Source organism: Lactuca sativa, chromosome 9, assembly GCF_002870075.4.
Source record: "Lactuca sativa cultivar Salinas chromosome 9, Lsat_Salinas_v11, whole genome shotgun sequence".
NCBI classification, from domain to species: domain Eukaryota; kingdom Viridiplantae; phylum Streptophyta; class Magnoliopsida; order Asterales; family Asteraceae; genus Lactuca; species Lactuca sativa.
In genome coordinates, this window is record NC_056631.2 from 114,742,178 (window position 1) to 114,760,109 (window position 17,932).

Sequence of the window (17,932 nt, forward strand, 5' to 3'; positions counted from 1 at the left end):
TTAAGATAACCCTAATAGCCTCCTATATATAGATCCCTTATGACCCAAAAACGTGGCTAAGCATCCTTCTAGGGTTTCACACGTTTTAGGGCAGCCTCCATCCTCTCTCCTCTTCATCCTTTTGCTCTTGGTGTTTGGGAACCATTAGAGGATTGACATTTGTGACTCTAGGCTTTCTAAAGTCAATACAAGGAGGAATTGGGATTGTTATTGCTATATAACAATCAAGGTATGATCTAAACCCTATTATATGTTATATTGGTTATCATATTTTAGATCTAGGGTTTATAGTCTTGGATAACTTGCATGTACAATAGAGAAACCTAGATCCAAGCATTAGGGTTTGTATGAGCACATAGGATGTTCTTATGACTAAAACCCATCAATAAGGATGATACGTCGACAACTTCATTTTTTGGTCTGATCTGCCACATTATGTACACCATTTCGACTTTAACGTATGACCTTGTCTCCTTTTGCTTCGATTAGGTTCTTTGGATAACGAAGGATGTTTTTTTGCTGGTTTAATGGAGCAGAAGGAAGAAGGAGGGAGGTGGGGAGTTGACCGGTGTTTCGGATTGTAAATGAGGGATAAAAGGTAGAAGGAAGAGTTGACATTCGTATGCAAAAATGGTCCCTATAAGTAAAAAGACAGAAATACCCTCACGTGCAAGGCACATGAGGGGGTTAACGGATTCTTTTTAACAATTGTTAAGTATAGGGACCATTCTCACAAACAAACTAGTCCAAAAGGACCACAAAACCAAAAAACTCGTGGTTTGGACCAAAACCCCCAAAAAAATGCATACCACAGGGACCATTTTTGCAATTTTGTCTAAAAAGAATGGAAAATGATGTAACCGTCGTATCGTCGTATTGTGTATTTCAATTCAATTTTACCGGTTTAGTTTCTAAAGTTTTGTTCTTACCTTTTAAGGGAATAAACTGTTTTTTGTCAGATCGATTTGATCACTTTTACTTTTGACAAAATGAAGGGGTAACCCAGTTACCCCTTTGCAAAATAGACATTGACCCATTTTCCTTATCATTGACTTTGGAAAGTTAAAAAATTTCCAAAGACTCGGTGTTGTTCTTCATCTTCTTCAACGTAAATGGGCAAACTTGAAGGAGTTCCTTCAACCAACTGTCTTATCCTAACCACCGGAGACACTCTGGAGAAGTTTATCAACTGGGTCATCAGTGGTGAAGCCTCCGACGCTTCAAAATAGTCCCAAAATCCTTGATCCAGGATGCTACTTGTAGAATTCTTTGAAAAGATTTCAATCTTTTGGAAATCAAAAATCGAATCAACAAATAGGTGTTGAAGAAGTTGGTTTGTTGTCCATCTTTCTTCAAAATTTGTTCGCAAACCCTTATTCAATAAATATTTAGTTTCCATCGATAACCATGTCGGAAACAATGGCACATCGCCGGAATACCTAATTATGTATAAAGCATACACCGCAAATCAACACCTGGAGTGATGGAATCAAGACGTTGGTACAGTGGTTCACAATTACTTCATGGAGCACCGTTGAAGTCAATTTTCGCAGTGAAGTTACAAAGGTCCAAACATGTTACTGAAAAAGGCCACTCCTTGCTTCCAGAGTAAGTGGAGCGATTGACAAGAGCAAGATACCCATTCAAAGTATTGTTAGTGGGAGAGAGAACCCAAGTGAGTAGAGTAACAGATTAGGAATACATACATCTGGTATGTCTTTGGCCCGCTGACAGGTAGTGTTTTTGGTGGCGTAGTTGCAAAGAATGAACCATAATCCCCTAAACCGGACCTTAGTACCCAAAATCGAGAAATACAGTTAAGTAGCTTTGCCTTCAAATTCTAATCAATTTTAAAGGAAACCAAAATGTGGAAGAAGGTAAGAAGCCTATGTGAATGTGTTTCAGGCACTTCTCAGGATCCACACTGAGCCGTGAGACTGTAGGGTCTTCATCGAGACGCATGGGACCGGAGGATCCATGCCGAGTTATAGCCATGAGAGGCTTATTATTTGTGTATGAGGTATTTTGGGGAACTCACTAAGCTTTATGCTTACTGTGTTGTGTGATATGTGTTTCAGGTACTTCTTAGGATCACGGGAAGGCGTCGACTTGATTGTACACACCAATTTCGAGACTATGTGGATTCTGGGATAGTGATGTTTTTATGTGGATTTGTGTTGACACTTGTGATGGGTTTTGGCCATAAGAACATCTTATGTGCTCATGAAAACCCTAATGCTTGGATCTAGTTTTCTTTATTGTACATGCAATTCATCCAAGACTTTAAACCCTAGATCTAGCACACTATTAATCATATTAACATAAGAATGGGTTTTAGATCTTACCTTGATTGTTATGTAGAAATAACAATCTCAAATCCTCCTTGTAATGGCTTTAGAAAGCTTAGAGTCACAAATGTCACTCCTCTAATGGCTCACAAACACCAAGAGCAAGAGGATGAAGAATGATAAGAGAGGAGGCACCCAAAACCGTGTAGAAACCCTAAGGAATCAGTTGGCCACGTTTTTGGTGCCCTAGGGGTCCTTAAATAGTGAGGCTATTAGGGTTATTTAACAAGGAAACCCTAATTTGATTGCTTAGGCCCTAAGCAACCCATGGACTCCCTCCTTAGAGGCCTTGGACGATTTCTAATGGGGTTTCCCATAGAGTTCGTCCACTCCATCATCTATGGAGTCCATTAGCTCAATATTCAACTATCACACAATTGACAGTTCTAGTCCCTTTTATTTAATTAATGTCTTTTAGCCACAAAATTAATTCTTATTAACTCTTGACTAATATTAATTAAACAATATGATTTCTCCTTTAATATATTATTCTCATAATATATTAATAAATCATAATTAATCCTCTCTCTCCATAATTCATCCTATCAAGTTGCTTTGGTGAAGGCAACCCAAAAGGACCATGCACCATCGGGTCAAGTAGATACCAAAATAGTTATGGACTTAGACACTAATCCAACAGTCTCCCACTTGGATAAGTCTAATAACTATTATGCGTATGACTTTGGATCCTGATCTGCAATCGTAGCTTTCAAAAACCGCTGTCAACTTTAATATTATCAGATATGCGTCCTTTAGATAAGGGATCATATATTCCTCCATTCTAGATATCGTATAGACTGAGACATGGATTTAAATCATTCTCTCTTTCTATGTGTTGTTTCCCAATTTCCGATTTATGACAACTAACAACAGACTACAATTGAACACATCAAATTAGTCATGGCTTGGCCAAGCACTTAGTGTCATCACTAAATCATCGAGGGGCCCACAGATATCGCTTTCATCCTACTTTGGATAAAAGGAATGGATAGACTTTGATTCAATGCTTGTTTGCACTCACTCACCGAATCACACACAACAACATGTTTTATAACACCAAGTTACTGGTGCGTTTACATATTATCATTGTGCAACCGATTTGCAAGATACAACTCACACATCTCGGTTTCAAGAATATAAGATGTTGTCGTCTAACCAATCACTCGTGACACAATCCATGGAGTGATCCAAGTGAGCGCGGGTTTAATCCAATGCTCAAATTCATATTCATAAGCACTCATGAACGTTGCAGCAAACATTTGCTTATGTCTAATACTTTTTTAGACAATCCAAACACCAATTCACGACAGTCTTTATTCATACCTACTTCCAACATATGAACGACTGTGGCCCGTTCAAATAATTTTACTGTTCTCAACCAATTAAATTATTCAGGAAGTCAAAACATGCAAAGTGAAACACAAGAATAATACTAATCCCATATGGCCTCAACCCTTTGAGCATAAATAAAACACCTTTTATTTATCACCATATCGATTACTCATTATTTGTCATTTCGGTTAATCAACTTCTTACTTGAATTACAACACTTGTCCCATGCTCCTAGCATGCACACAATGTTTACCTATGGTTCTTACTTTGTGAAATAGATCAAATGAACAGATTTCTAATCATACCCATTTCACAACTCCCAATCCTTATCATAAGTATAAGAATATCAAATTCTTGTTACTTATGCTAGATTCTAACATTTTATGAAATGATTCTTTCGTAAAGTCATAGCTCAAAATCATCAAGACTTGGCTAATCTCTATCATAAATAATTCTATAGATATGATGTCTCTCACTCAAAGTACATTCCTTTGAACATCCTTCTTGCATAATAGTTTCTAATCTAGATATAAATTCTCAATATTCAACTCCCAATATGGAAACATTTCCATATTTGCCATAAGACAACTCATTCTTAATAGAATCTTATCTATTTATAATAATGTCGATATGGTCCATCCAATACAATACTTCCAACTACTCATAAGCGACCAATCCTCAGCGAACTTTGGATCGTCCTTTGATAGTTGTTTAATTATGTTTGTCAAAACCGATTCTTGTCCTTTTTCCCTCAAAATGCGCTAGACATTTGGAAAATTTCAGAATGGTCAAATATTATAGCATTTGCAATCGATCCTATACCCGAAGCGTATGGGACACGATGCATAATGTCTTACATAAAGATCTGATACTTTATCAATCTTCTGCCATAATATTTTATGTGCCACATTCTCACAATTCGAACTATGCCATAATCATAATCGAAATTTGAGAACACACTATGTATCCTTGACTAAATTTATTAACATTCCACAACCTAAGTCTTTAGATTTGAAATGAAGCATAATATTCTCTCCCTTAATTATAGCAAAACAACTATTCAACCCTTATGACTTTGCAAAGTATAACTCTTGTTTTTTATAATTAATATTGCTAACTTGCAATACTTGCCTTAATAATCATACAAGCACAACATTTATGCTCCCACTATCATGATGATTATTATCATATAAGCATAACACTTATGCTCCCATTAGCTTTGACATGATAATCCTTTATCTAAGCTCCGTAAACTTATAAACCTTTGCCTTAGATAGCTCATATGTGTGTCTAAACAATTCAGACTAATTGCCAAATCTCACAATTCGAATCATGGAAAGGGATACCGTAACCATAATCGAATTCGAGAATACAATTTCACAATCACTATCTTCTTAAAATCTCTCTTAGTGAAAGCATTTCCTCACCGTCATCTTCATGAAGGAGGAAATCTTATGACACTTAGATTTTAATGGTGTATGTGTTCCTATCTATGCGAATTTGTACAAAAACAAAGTTTGCGACAAATCCAAACTCTTATGGACCGAACTTTCTCAATCTTGATCTCTTGCCTTATGGTAACACGGCTGCGCACCATGTCTTCTAAGTAGTTAAGCAGCTCACACTTTCCTATCAATGTACTTTTCATTGATCAAGGTCCTTGACTTTTATGTATTCAAATGAGAACTCATAGGACTCACATGCATAATTAACTCAATCGGAACGACACAGAAACAAGATAGTGTCAACATGATAGGTTGTAAACCTCAAGTCGTGTGCTAGTGATGATGGATAAGGTTTATTCTTGATTAGTTCTTGAAACATTTCAAGACCATTAAGACTCCCACTGACTCCTTGACATATAAGATTCTCTTGTCAATAAACATTTCTCGACAAACAAATATTCAAGAGTTAGTGTAGCTTTTATCAAGACAAAACACTTCACAAAATTGGTCCTAGTTGGTCTTTGTCTTATCCAAGACATCATAACTTTCCACATTTGATGAATGTTATAAACCTTCTTAAGACTTGTCACTCAATGTCATAATCTTAACTCTAAGACTTGGTTTTGGAACGAAGTATGATTGACTTCTTGATTTAACCATTTCTTCAATTCTTGATTCCTCTTCTCAGACATACAATTGCACTAAGACTCACTTAGAGGATCAATAGATATATGGTTCTTAATCATTAAGACCTATCATAAAACATAATAAAGGTACTCTCCCTTCTTCTTAGAATAAATAAACTTTTATCTTTCTGCCTACTTGATTCTTCTTATTCGTTCTGCTATTTATTTAAACTCTTTCAAATCAACTCGGAATTAAACTTAATCTTATAAGTATAATCATATCCACTAAACCTTTAGTAAATCATGACGAATGTCTTTGTCACTCTTGTGGTGGACTTGATCAACACACAACCTTGTGTACTTGATCTCCTAGTCCTTCACTTGACACTTTGTCAACGAATTAGTCTAATTTCCAAATATGAAACTTCTCATTCATCATGCAATACTTGTTGTATGATTCCAAGTTTCTATCCAATTGAAACTTGGACGATGCGAAGCTTTCCTTATTTGGTAAATTCTTGACCTTTCCACAAATAACATAATTAAGAATGAAATCCATTATTGCTAATAATAGAAACTTACAACCATCATTTTTTCATACACGCCATTGCTAGGATAAATAATAATATAAAATCAAATTTTATTTTATTGAGGAAAAATTTGTCCTTACAATGCAATTCAATCGAAAAACTATGTTAATTCATATTTCTTAGCAATCTATTCTAACTCCAAGTAGTAGCTGAAATTATAATCTTCAAACAATACGATCGAAATCCATTTCTTCACGATTAGATTCTGCTCACTTCTTTCCTTAAGTTTCCTTTCCTTTCTTCGATTCTACAAAACATCAATTGTAATCTTATCACATCATGTGTCAAGAATCTAGAATAGGAACTTAAAAGAGTTAGTTAATGGATTTTACCTAAAGCAGAGCCATACGTTTTGACTCTCCCATCTCTTAGATCTCTTAGGTAAATAGGGCAACTTCGTCTCCAATGCCCCTTCTCTTGGCAATAAAAGCAAATTGACTCTTTTGGAATAGCACATGTAACTACTTCTGACTTTGCCTTTCTCTTATGATCAAACTTTTCGATCATTACATGCCTTTCGTTGCCATTTTCTACATCCATAGAGGTCTGGAAGACAGATCCACCAATCAACTTTGCTTTTCCATTGCGCCAAATCATTGTTGATTCAGCAGCAATAAGCATATAGGTGAGATCGATGAGGGTTACGTCATGGTTCATCATATAGTACTTTCTTACGAACTCACTATATGAGTCAGGAAGTGACTGAAGAACCCAGTCAACAGCCAGCTCCTCACAGACAACGGATCCCAACATTCTTAACCTATCAATGTGTGACTTCATCTCTAGGATGTGTGTACACACTGACTTTCCTTCTTCATGTTTACTTGCCAAAAGGGCTTGAGTGAGTTTGAACTTTTCAATCTTTTGAACTTGTAGGTTAGGGAGAATAATAGGAGGAGGTGGAGGAAGTGAAACATGATCTCGTGTTCCTCGATCGAATCGTGGAATATCATCTTCATGTGAAAAGCTTGTTCCACGGGATTTGGGAAGACCATAGTTGTCATACTTTGACATTTACAAAACGGGAGGAAAAATAAATTCAAGTTAGTTGATTGATTGAGTCCTTAATAAATCACCCAAATGAGATATTAAGGCTAGGACCCAACACAATACTCTACAACCTAGAAAAGGGATGCCGTAATCTAGTTGCAGAATATTTGAAGGTAAGTGAATGATGATTCACTAATTTTCACCATGAAAAAACGAAAAAGAAATTTACGTTTTAAATTTATTGAAAATTCCTAGATCTTTTGAGATTCATTGAACTTTTCAATGGCATGTTTAAATCTCGATATGCCCCTCTAGTTTGTGACTGGGATACCGAGGATCACAAAGCGGGTGTGAATAACCATGCAAACTTACATGGTGCCCCCACATGTTACAGTCATCTATTCGATCTGCCGGTTAGCCACACACGCTCCACCGAACTATGACAAACATTGAGTCACCCCTTGCTACCTTTTCTTGGAACCATTTAGTGTGCCGGTTAACCACACACGCTCCACTAACGTCTTCGCAAGGGCACAAAGTGTAATTTCATGGAATTGCATCAATTCACTTTTGCCTAAAGTAACTAAGATTGGGAATGTTATGAAAACATTTAGTTACTTTTGTACTTCATTATACTTATAATGGAAGGTTTCTGTCCTATCCTACCCGTTCGACTAACGACCCTCCACTAGTCAAGAGTGCGGTGGGTAAGAGTGGATACCCATTCAATCGCCATTTTATAGGCAATTTCCTTAAACACCCTTTATAGACCAGCTTCATGAATGAGGCCTACTAACGGTAAGACTGACTTTTACTCATACATATATATAATGTTAGACTTTTAATGTTATATATATAGTATAGGGTGTATTTTACACTTTTAAAATACTAGGTGGTCTAATTTAATAAATTACACTTTCAATTTAACTAAATGTGAACCTAAACTTTATGGATTTATTAAATCTCCTTTAATTATACACCTTAATCAATTAATAAAACCATAAGGGTGTGATTTGAACTTTTCAAAACAATACTAGGGTTTTAGAATTTAACATTTCTAAATTAAACTTTTAATCAACTTTTAAATTCCAAAACTTGAGGGCAAGTTTTGAAACATTTCAAAACATCAAGGATCAAATAGCAAATAATTTAAATTAAACAATTAATTTAATGATTATCTAAATTTGACCAAATTTCAATTTCTTGCAAGATAAGTTATCCAATTAATTAAAATAATCAATATTTAATCATATAAGGAGGTTATTATCTAATCAATTGGTAAATATCTTTTGTTTAATCAAGGCTATACTCAAATATAAGATAAAATTCGAATATTAAAGACCCAAAACAATTAAGGCAAGTATCCTCAAGCAAAACAGCAAGAAATCCCGAAACTACCTCCTTCTGACGCTCGAACTCGCCGAGTTGGAGCAACTCGCCAAGTCCACATTGGAACTCGCTGAGTTCATCAGACAGGGGGCCAAAAAATCGATTTTTGAAGCTTGAACAAATAACCAAGGCATCAATACAATAGAAACGAATCAAGTCTCTGATACCACTTATGGGTTTTGGCCATAAGAACATCTTATGTGCTCATGCAAACCCTAATGCTTGGATCTATATTTCTCTATTGTACATGCAATTCATCCAAGAATTTAAACCCTAGATCTAGCAAACTATTAATCATATTAACATAAGAATGGGGTTTAGATCTTACCTTGATTGTTATGTAGCAATAACAATCTCAAATCCTCATTGTAATGGGTTTAGAAAGCTTAGAGTCACAAATGTCACTCCTCTAATGGCTCACAAACACCAAGAGCAAGAGGATGAAGAATGATAAGAGAGGAGGCACCCAAAACCGTGTAGAAACCCTAAGGAATCAGTTGGCCACGTTTTTGGTGCCCTAGGGGTCCTTAAATAGTGAGGCTATTAGGGTTATTTAACAAGGAAACCCTAATTTAATTGCTTAGGCCCTAGGCAACCCATGGACTCCCTCCTTAGAGGCCTTGGACGATTTCTAATGGAGTTTCCCATAGAGTTCGTCCACTCCATCATCTATGGAGTCCATTAGCTCAATATTCAACTATCACACAATTGACAGTTCTAGTCCTTTTTATTTAATTAATGTCTTTTAGCCACAAAATTAATTCTTATTAATTCTTGACTAATATTAATTAAACAATATGATTTTCCTTTAATATATTATTCTCATAATATATTAATAAATCATAATTAATCCTCTCTCTCCATAATTCATCCTATCAAGTTGCTTTGGTGAAGGCAACCCAAAAGGACCATGCACCATCGGGTCAAGTACATACCAAAATAGTTATGGACTTAGACACTAATCCAACAACTTGAACAATTATGTTTGTAAGATATACATTATGAGTTTTTATGTGATTTTAAAAATGAAAATTTTGGTTTGAAAATTTATGTTGTTACAAGTTGGTATCACAACCTTGGTTTGAGGGATTCGGGTGTACCTTTGGGTATGTCTGAACTCAAACTGAGGATTTGAGAAAAATTTTCAAAAGAAATTATTTTTCTAAAATGAGAAAGAATTTTAAGAGAAAACGATTTGGAGCAGTGTGTACAATCAGCCAGAGCCCGAACGGTGATTTCCTAAAATACCCCTACTTATTTGTGTTATGAGATATTAGTGATGCATGCTAGATGGTAGGCTAAGTAATTAATATTTAGGGCTAGAGTAGTCTGATTTGTGATGTCTTAGCCTAGGAGTCGTTGCTATCTATTATGTGCTTGAGTAGGTGCTGAGTAAGAGTATCTAGCAGGAATCACTTAGAGAAAGTTTTAAGTTAATAGATAATCTAGGAGAGATACCTAGATGAGCATATAAGAGGTCTACTGAGAGAGTAGTCTATTATTCGTAAGAGTTAGAGTACTTGTGAACTGGGATCCTAGGAGGAGGACTTGGGGTGACTACAGGTTGGTGTGGAAGGTAGTATTGGGCCCGTACTACTGAAAGCACCGGATCTGTATACAACCCAAGTAAGAATCCTTAGCATACTAAGGAACAAGTAGGGACGGGTGATCGAGTGTGAGTATACTCGAGCGAGTCTCTGATAATTTTTTTTCGTGTCGTGTTTTAGAGACATCATGGTGGGTACATGCCATAACCCCGGGAGCAGTGGTGCTAGTGATGAAGAGATCCGCATGATCATCCATGATGAGGTGGTTGTTGCCATTCGAGAGGCGATGTCGGAGATGTTTGGATTTATTAAAACCCCTCACGTTCGACAGTACCAAACGTCTGGCTCGAACATTGGTGGACCATGGGATCCGTTAAGGCATAATGGCCCCCGTTCCTGAGTCAACCAAAGGAAGTAATGATAAACAAAAATTGAAGAGCAGGAAGAAAAGACAATCAACACAAGAGCCCTCTGATGGACAACAGAGGGGTGTGGCCTATGCTGCCACGACCCCAGCCACTCCAGCACCCAACAATCATTATGCTGGAACCCTCCCTAAATGTAATAAGTGAAACTTTCATCATACCGGAAGGTGTTGGAAGATGTATTGCAAGAACTGCCTCAGAAGGGAACACACCATTCGTTTCGTTAGGGCACCGACATGACCAATCTCTCAGGTCCCCTTTGGGGAAGTGAGCCAGATCTGCTACGAATGTTGCGAAATGGGGAACTATAGGAGAGATTGTCCATTGGTCAGAAACCCCGGTGAAGAGGGAAGAGTGTTGATGATCACCGCAGGAGAGTCTACCCCGGAACCACCTGAGAACAACAGTATGTCTCGTAAATAAAAATTTCATTAAAGATTTAATTTTTATTAATATTGAAACTTGGGAAATTTTAAAAACTAGTTATAAATAACTCACTCGTCCGAACAAGTCACAACATTTATAAGAGAACTAAAGATTCGCACAGGTGAGTTATGATGGTTTAGTACGTACATCAGGGTTATGCATAGCTAAGACTTTGCCGACTTAGAATGAGTGATTCCGCCTTACTTCCTGTTCCTTGTCTGGTTGTGGATTTAGGGCAGAGTCACTCAGTCGACTGTCTTATTTATCTTAATTATACGTAACTTGTATACGTCAAACGATCATAATGGTACTGAGAAGGGTCATAATATAAAGTATCATCACTAGTTATCAAAGCACTTTCACTACCAGTACTATCTTTTTGCGGTGCGTTTTGCGGCAATGGTAATATCAAGAAAGCACTAAAAAGTATACATAGAATGCACTATCGCTCTAACAAACGTTTCTTTCAAATCGACCTAACATTTGTCTCTATAAGGAGTTTCGACGTTGTCATGGATTGGCGTGGTCCTCACCATACCAATTTCATGTGCTCTGAAAACTCTTCATTGTAACCGACCGACTAATGAAATCCTCGTCACTTGTAACGACAAACCCGACATAGGCCTCAAAACCATCTCTCGTATTCTAAACTCCGACATACCCAAGTGAAGAGCACTTTACCCTCCGAAACCTTCCCTAAATATTCCCAACAGACCTTTTTGGAAATACCACTTGTGCAGCAATTCCTGTTCAAGCATAGAGGCTAGGGACAGATACGATTAGCCTATCAATGTTAAGCGTATATGCGAGGGTGGTATATAATTAAGATTCTATGGACTTAGGATGTGTGTTTCTGCCCTATCTCCTGTTCCTTGTCTGGTTGTGGACTTGGGTGCAGAGTCACCCATCCCATCGTCTTATTAATCTTAATTATATACGACTCGTATGCCCAAGACGATGATAGACGAACCAAGTATGAGTCCTACCAGGAAGTTCAGGTAAAAAGCGGCTCAGAACTATGAATGGACATCCTATCAGTTGGATAAAAAAAAGTCAAGCAAGTCAAACCCACACATTTGCTACCGATTAGAACAACATGCCCAACAGTGAAGATCCGCTGGCTTGTCCAGCGAGGATCATAATTCACTTGAGGACGGGAAGATCTTATACATCAGAAGTACCCACCTCTCTTCTTTGTCCATAACTAACCACTCATGATTTGAATTTCAGGACGAAATTCCCTCTATCGGGGGGATGATGTGACAAATCGAGCCTTTCCCGTCAATTTTAGTCAGGTTCCGTTAAATAAATTTTGGATTTTATTTAGTTCCATCAAATTCTTATGGTTTGGAAAATCATTTAAGTTATATATAATTGAATTTTATATATGAGTCGGAACCAAAATCGCGAGAAAACCCGAGTTACTTCGAAAATCAGTGAATCCGGCCTGACCGGGGTTCACGGCCGTAAACCCGATTACGACTGTAAACCCGATTACGACCGTAAACCCGATCAAAGCCACAAACCCATTCACGGCTGGTGGACCCCACCACCGACCATACCCCTCAGCCTACATATACGTGACCCCTACACTCATTTATACTTTTCTGGCCGCGAACATCCTTTCTCTCTCTAAAAATCATCACCCAAAAACACAAGAAAACACAAGATTTTTCTTCATCTATCACTCTAACCGCCTTAAGACACATTTTGGAGCATCAAACACCCACTTTTCGTCGACTCAACATCGTGTTCTTGAGTTCACGACCATAAACCCTTCAAATCTTCATAAGTTGGTCCATGAACCCTTCAAATCTTCAAAGACCGTGAACCTTTCAAGGGTAGTGAACAGTTCACAGTCATAAACAGTTCACAGCCATAAACAGTTCATAGTCGTAATCCCCTTCACGGCCACAAACCTTCCCAAGTTGGAATTTTGGCTGTAAACCCACTTTTTCCACTTCGATCGAGTCTCCGTAATAGTCCAAACCCAAAAGCAAGTGTTTTCTAACACTTTGATTAATGGTCTCGCTAATTTAGATGCAATTATGTGTTTAATTATATTAGGATTCCATTAGCTTTGTGTACAACAGACTCGAGGGACATCATATATAGTCTCGTGGTCTGGCACGCACACGCAACCAGCAGTGAGTTCATACCCCTATATTTTCCAAGCTTTTAATGTTTTAAGGGGGGGGGGGGGGGGGGAGGATACAAGTAAAACACATGAAAATGGTATTTTAAAATATAATTTGGTTTATTATATTTTCTTATCGTAACACACATTTGAACGTAGAACTTGTTAAACATGACGGACATTATTACTACTAGACTTACGAACAATTTCACAATCACTTAAGATACATGTTAATAACAAAAGGAGTTTTTCATAATATTATTCATGAATTCGTTGAGAGAACTACATTGTGAGACACGACTTCTAGGAAGTCTACTCCTTAGGAACCAGAGTCTTCTGGAGGGAGAGCGTGAGTTTGTGTATAGATCTATACGAGACTGATAATACCACACCCTGACTATTAGCTACAGTCAACCGAGGGTGACAAACGTCATTTCATTTTGCAACATCCGAAGTATGTCGTAGTGCTTATCGTCCATTAGTATGGTTATAAGAACTCACATGAGAAACAACGATTCGTTCACAAAATAATGAACTTAACAATCAGTCATTGGGGTTAATAACTAGGGGATTGCTTAGTATATACATCAGGGTCATATGAAATTAACATCCGACATGCAGTGGGATGTGTGACTTCCACCTTATTCCATGTTCCTTGTTTGGTTGTGGGTTTAGGGCAGAATTACCCAATCGACTGTCTGTTCGATCTAGATTTCTATAACTCGTACGTACTAAGATTCACAGGAGGGTATTAACAACGTTTTCAGTATATAGAACAATACACTTTCGGCTAGCCCTATTTTAAGTATTAAAACTACTATACATTACTGGTGGTAGCCAAGGTCTTTCAAACAGAACAATGCTTAAACATCATGAGTATGGAAGGTACTTGTACTCTTCAAATTTTGGAACAGTTAAGATAACAGCTTACACTTAAGGAAAATATAGGATTTTCTGGGATAAACATCAGTACTTTATAAACAATCGATATATTATTCTAACGAGTATTCATTATTAATTCTATAATTCCTTAGTTTATGCATCCGAGTTACGTATGAAGAATATCCGATAGACCACGAAATGTGTGGATTCTGCCTCATTTCCTGTTCCTTGTTTGGTTGTGGGCTTAGGGCAGATCCACACAATTAACTGTCTATTCGATATTGGTTTATACATAGCTAGTATGAACTATGTAATTATAGGATGAAGTGGTATTATCGTACTTTCACTAAGAAAATATTGGATTTTCTTGAGGAACACTTTCAACAGATTACAAATGACAAATACCGTTAACTTTGTAAGTACATAGTGAATAATTCAGGGTTATGTACATAGGGACCCGACAACCAGTGGAACGTGTGGTTTCCGCTCCTTTCCCTATTCCTTGTTTTGTTGTGGGCCCGGGGCGGAACCACACAATCGATTGTTTGTTCGATCTGGATTGTATATGATTTGTATACACTAAGTACTCGTAGAAGGAACTGGTATGAATCTTTTTACTCAACATTCATTACATCAGAAATTATAAGGTTTTCTGGAGAAACATAATGTACTTTTCAAGAACATAGAACCGTTTTCTTAAACAAAACGCTTATGAACTCACCAGCTTAATGTTGATACTCTTTCAAAACCTCCTTGTATTCTCAGGGCACTAGTAGACAAGTACATGCTCAGGGTTCAAAAAGATGGAGCATAGTAGCTTCGAGTCTTTACTTGTCATTTACTTTTTGAGTCAGTCATATATGATTCGAAAACCATGTAAACTTTATTCTATTAAGATAAAACTTCAAAAATGGTCCCTATGGTTTCTGAAAATATCAAGTTTAGTCCCTAAGTTCTAAAAACCTCACGGATCGTCCCTGTGGTTTCAAAACTTTTAACAAATAGTCCTTTTCGTTAACTACGTTAGCTTTTGGCCGTTAAGTGAAGGGCATTTTGGTCATTTCCCTACTACATGACCATTTATGAAGTTTTGTCTTATTTAATATATATATATATATATATATATATATATATATATATATATATATATATATATATATTTATTTATATAATATAAAGGGGGCCCACACACCTCTGTGTGTGTGTGTGAGTCTTCCTAAAAAGAACACACCATTTTAAAAAACTTTGAAGCAAAATTATCAAAGTAAATTGATTCGAACTCTAATTTCATATACAAACTTAAACATCTCTCTCTACCATGTTCATCTTAATCTGATCATCATCTTCATTATGGAGAAGCCGTGAAACAAGAAACAGCCAGCTTGGGGTGTGAACAAATTAATGTTATTAGGGAATTTCCACAAATAGTTGGTGTGCAACTTAAGAAAATCACCATGAAATCCTTGTTTTTACTTCTAATTGAAATCCAAATTGGAGTTGAACTCAATACATACAGATGTATAATCAAAGAAATTGAAAATATACACATAAACTCACCTTCTCTCTCAATCCTAATCCATGAAATCCTCCTGATTCCAATAACTATTGCACCAGAACCAGGACCTAAATACACCCACAAACCTTCATTCAATTCTTGACTCTGCTTGATCACATCTTCCCAGCAGATCGATTATCAACTCGGTTTCAGGACTTGGAATCAGATCCCTTCTTCGACACTCATAACCAAATCCCCCATAAAGAGTAAAGATCACCCAAGTAAGCTCTTAATTTCAAAACAGTGTTATGTTTGGAGTCGTTGAGGGTTAGTAATGGTTTTGGGTTTTCTAAAGCATCTTCGATCAGCCAATTAAGTTCTCTGTGTAAACTTTCAGAGTCTAGTCCGTTATCTGAATCTATGAAAGATGAACCGACAGATGACACTAAGGTTTTCGCCCAATTCGGCCATTGTTGCAGGTCGGATAAGGTTTCGTTGAAGGTGGGTGGTCGGAGAAATAAGGGGGGGGGGTTAGAGTTTAAGGCACTGGGTGCATGGTAAACAAAAACTGATGAAGAAGGAAATAGAGCGATTGAGGGTTGTTGATGTGAATGTAGTTGAGAGAGAAGAGTGTCGTGCTAAGCTTGAGAGCTTCAAAACCCATATGAAATCAAGCTTGTGGAAATATGAATTTATGCGGGGGTTGCTTCAAATCGAAAAAGGATGCTCTCTTTCTGTGTATGAAGAGTGAGAACTGAGTGATGTTTTGGAGTTTATGATGAAGTGAAGGAGGGAGGAGATCAAAAGGGTGTGTTCTTTTTAGGAAGAAGACATACAGAGAGAGAGATAGATAGATAGAGAGAGAGATGGGTGGGTGGGCCCCCTTTATATTATATATATATATATATATATATATATATATATTTAAATAAGACAAAACTTCATAAATGGTCCCTGTAGTAGTTAAATGACCAAAATGCCCTTCACTTAGCGGCCAAAAGTTAACGGAGTTAACGAAAATGACTATTTGTTAAAAGTTTTGAAACCACAGGGACGATCCGTGAGGTTTTTTGAACTTGGGGACTAAACTTGATATTTTTGAAAACCACAGGGACCATTTTTGAAGTTTTGTCTTCTATTAATACAATGGTTGTTGTTGCTTTGATTACTATTATTCAATTGTTGTGATACTATACATGACGTCCTTAGCCCCTGAATGTTTCCGCCGTTCGGTTTGGGGGTGTGTCATACTTATATTGTGTTGTGTATATGTACTTTTCTTGTGAGTTATGTACCTGCTTTGGTGTTGTTTGACTATGGTGCGAGTCGATCTTTAGTGCCCTTAGCTTTTAGTCGCCACATCAGTATCCGACGTGAGGCGTTCAGTCAACCTCTGAGAGTTTCTATAGCCGACGAGCATGCGGTTTTTGCTACTGATGTATTCTGAGGGTGTATACTAGAGATTTTTGGTGTTGAGTTCCCGATAGATCTAGTGCCGATCGCGATGGGTGATGTCTGTGTCATAGTGGACATGTACTGGTTGAGTCGGTTTGGAGCACTGATCGACTGCGAGCGTCAGATGGTGACCATACGAGATCCTAGTGGGGAGGGTGCTTACAGTGTATGGTGAGGGTAGCCGATTTGGATCCGCCTTCTACTCTGCTGCCAGAGCGAGACAGAGTCTACAACAGGGTTGTATGGACTTTTTGTCATACATGATAGATACGCGGGTTGCTACAGAGAGGCCGAGTTCTATCACCGAGATTTCGATATTGTGTGAGTTTCCAGATGTTTTTCCCTGGGAGTTACTGAGTGTGCCTCCCGAGAGGCAGGTGGAGTTCCGAATTGATTTGGTTTCGGGAACGGCGCCTATTGCCAAGGCACCTTATCGCCTTGCGCCACCAAAGATGCAGGAGTTATCCTCACAGCTCCAGGAGATGCTGAGGAAGGTTTTTATTAGACCAAATAGCTCATCGTGGAGAGTGTCGATCATTTTTGTCAAGAAAAAAGGATGGTTCAGACTGGATGTGTATTGATTACCGGGAGTTGAACAAGTTGACGGTCAAGAACCGTTATCAACTACTGAGGATCGACGATGTGTTCGATCAGTTACAGGTTGTGTCTTGGTTTTCCAAGATTGATTTGAGATCCGAATATCATCAGATGAGAGTGTGCGAGGAGGATATCCAGAAGACGACCTTTAGGACTCGTTATGGAAACTAGGAGTTTGTGGTGATACCTTTCGGACTCACCAACGCACCGGCAACGTTTATGGACCTCATGAAATGGGCGTGCATGCC

The 17,932-nt window shown here is 37.6% G+C and overlaps 1 pseudogene; it reads right to left on the reverse strand.

The window, feature by feature from the left end:
* LOC128129088 (uncharacterized) overlaps positions 1–17,932 on the reverse strand; it is a 52,432-nt pseudogene that overhangs the window by 20,789 nt on the left and 13,711 nt on the right.